This window comes from Podarcis vaucheri, assembly GCF_965113315.1.
Source record: "Podarcis vaucheri genome assembly, chromosome: 5".
Lineage (NCBI taxonomy): Eukaryota > Metazoa > Chordata > Lepidosauria > Squamata > Lacertidae > Podarcis > Podarcis vaucheri.
The window spans coordinates 82,755,324-82,759,020 of NC_138763.1; positions in this window are offsets into that span (position 1 = coordinate 82,755,324).

Below are 3,697 nucleotides of genomic sequence, written 5' to 3' on the forward strand. Positions count from 1 at the left end.
GAGGTCCTTCATGGGCTTGGGGTTCCTCCAGTGCTTAACAAGCATTCATCCCGATTTGCTTGCAAAAAGCTGACACAGGAGGTTAGACTTTATTTTTTTATTGCATATTTGTTCCAATATGTTGATGCGGAGGTTGATTGCAGAGTATTTGCTGCAACAGAGCGCTTTAATGCAAATCTAAATTTCGCATAGGTACCTGAATCCATCCCACAGAATTCTGACAATCTGGAGGTGGCCTTAGATAAGTGTCCATAGTCAGAACAGCATCCTCCATGCTATCTTACTTGGTAATGTTTCAACGGAAGTTGCAGGGTCAGCTTTTTGCATGGTCATTCAATGGACACCTGGTGCTTTTGTAATACAGGTCTGTTTACAAGTTGGGCACAGAGGAATAGGCTAGCAACCAGGCACATTGCTAATCATTAAACAGGATGAGCATGCATTAACCAAACCCTCCCAGGGTAGCTGCTTTTTGCCAGCTGTGAAGTCTTCAAGCTCTTTCAGGACAACCAAGCTGTCCTTAGCCTAACCAGACCCAAGGAGATGGAATATGAGAAATAAATGGCAGCCACCAGCCATCAATACTCATTAAGCTAAGGTTACCAGACGTCTTTGTTTCCCGGGCACAGTCCCCAGATTTACAAATCAGCCCCTGACAAAATCCATTCATTCTGACTGAAGTTGAAAAGTGTCCCCAGATCTATTGAAAAAAATTTGGTAACCTTACATTAAACAAGCACGGTCTAGCCATCTATGTTAATTACCCATCTTCAGAGGGCTCTCATTTGATAGCCACCATTTCCAACAAGCGGCATTTAGAGGGACCCATCCAAGCTACAGGTGGATCAACAGCAAAACAGAGTACCGTATTTTTTTGCACCATAACACTCACTTTTTTCCTCCTAGAAAGTAAGGGGAAATGTCTGTGCATGTTATGGAGGGAATGCCTACGGGTGGCATGCCTACGGATTTTCCTCCTCTAAAAACTACATGTGTGTTATGGTCGGGTGCGTGTTATAGAGCGAAAAATACGGTACCCTGTACACATCTCCACCCAACCAACCAACATGTGGTCACTGCAGATTCTGGAAAGGTGGAGAGTAGATCCAGAAATGCTGGATTATTCAAACAGGTTTTCAGTGTACAATCAGAATACAAGGCGTTCAATTTATAGATGACAGAATACTGAAAATCTGGATTTTGTGAATCTATGTAGATGGGGCCTTAGTTAGGCCCACCGATCTTGTTATCCCCCTACGATTCCCTGACAGGTTTGGTCTGACTGCATTCCAGAGCAGTCCAAGGCTTGACCCGCAAAGATTTCTTAGAGGCGGTCTAGGTCCTTTTTAGAAGAATGGTAACATTTCCCAGATACTTATCACACACACACACACAAAAAATTACTAGTGTCAGTTCACATCTACCCACTTTTGGGGGGAACAGTGCAGGAGGCACAGAAACTGTGAGCTCTGCTTTAATGATCAAAGACAGAGGGAAAACCTGGAGAACCTGAAAAAGTAGAATGGCAATTAGGCACACAGTTAATTAATTCTGGCTGCATTCATGTGCGTTCCTTTCAGTGCAGGCCTAAGGGCTGAGTCGCATTTACTGGCAGTAGCAGAGGAGCGTTTTGTACTCTGTAGTTTCTCTCAACGCTGCTCCAGTCATGCAGATGTGAAGGAAGAACCTGGGGGGGGGGGGAGAAGGGTAGCAGGTGCTTCCAGACGGTTGCTAATTTTGAGTGGAATTCAATCACATACTAGCAAATGTACATCACACAATTATAGTTGATCAGGACCTGCGTAACAAACCTGCTTCTGCCAAAGACTAGGCTTTTAGTGATAAGGAAAGTACAGTAATGGGAAAATGAACTTGAAAGCTTGCTTTGATGCAGCTTCACCTAACCTCCCCACAGACATGTCAGAAGAAATACTCAATAAGCAGGTCGTGTGAAATTGCCCAGGACCATAAGCATTTCAGCCACACAGCTGGTTTATCAACTACATCCTCATCTCAGAAATAGTTTTTGGCCACTTCAGTCACCTCCAGATTAGAGTTCAGAAATATACCCTGTATAGAGCTGGCTTGGGGAAATGTTCAGAAGTTGTATTCGGTGCAGAACAGTGGCCTTCCTAAACTGAAAAACAAACAAATTTCTTAACTCACATACAGTTGGGGGACATTTTCCTACCCCAAGTCAAATTCCATCATATATCTCCAGGTACTAAAAGGTCTCAAAACATATTCATTTGTGAGATATATGAGGAAGGACACTTAAACCTGTTCTCCTGTAATATTTTTTTAAAATGTGGCCCATTTTTTACCCCAACATTTTCTCCTACCTAGGGCTGCGAATTGTGCCACGCCATAACATTTGTTAGCTTTCAGGGTGCTGCAACACTCTTTGTTATCCTTGTTGCAACACACTAACATGGTTATGCAACTGAAATTCAGAGAACAAGCATAGCAGATGACTTTTCTATAGTGGAAAGTATTTTCTCTTTAATTCAAAAGCACAAAGCCACCCAACGAATGGCGAAAGGTTCGTGACAGACAAAAGGAGGTACTTATTCACAAGCGCATAGTTAAATTATGGAATTTGTTGATGGCCACCAACTTGATAAAGGAGGATACTAGACAAATTCATGGAGGATAAAGCCATCAGTGGCAACTATGTCACCTCCACTATCAGAAGCAATATGCTTCTGCAGAGCAGCCAACTTCTGGGGACTGAAATTCCTCCCCCCCCAAAAAAAAATATTTTAGGGGGTTGCCTCTCCCCACCAAGTCGAAGGGTATCGCCATTCAAATGGTGCAAGTTTGCCATATCTTGTGATCAATTTTGTGGGGAGGGGCTTACCTGCCCCCCCTCAACAACATTTTATTCAAGTTGGCCTCCTTGTGCTTCTGGATACTAGATGCTGGAGAAAAAATTGCTGTTGTGCTCATATCCAGCTCCTAAGTTATCTGGCTGAACACAGTGAGAACAGGACAGTCCTTGTGAACCAGCTCCAGAGCAATGTTTCAGTTCTTTTTCATCCACACATATTACAAGACCTGATGCCAGCATCGCAGTCCAGTGCCAGCTGCAGCCTGGGTTTGGGGCCCTAATACCACACCAGTGACACTATAGTCCGAAGTTGCCCAAAATTTCAGGGTGTCTTGAAAAAACACAAAAGGCCCCCTCTTTCTCCTCCTTTCCACTGGGGTAAAAATGCCCCCGAGACGGGAGATTATAATTTCAGGAGATAGAAGGGGAATCGTCGAAGAGGGAGAAAGGAAAGTTACATAACTGGGCACAACCGCTCCGAATATTGCATCATCTCAGAGCAATCCATCTCCCATCCATTCCTGCAAAGAGCCAAGCTAGTTTCCCCGACCGCTGCCATTTCTGTTACGCAACCGCGAAGCGCGCAAACTTCGGGAAACTTTCCTCTGCATTCCTCCCCACGAAAGAAAATGAGAGGGGGAGAGAGAGAGAGAGAGCGAGAGCGAGCGCAGCCCTTTTAGGAGCTGCTGAGATCCGCAGGGGGGCGCAGACAAAGGCATTCTCCTGATCCGTGCGAGAGATCTTCCCTGCGCGCGCACACTTTTTTCCCTCTTTTGGGAGCGTGCTTTCCCCCTCTCCCCTGCGAGGAAATGGGCTCTCCCGACCTCCTCACATGATCGCCGAGGCACTTTCGCTTTTCCATATATT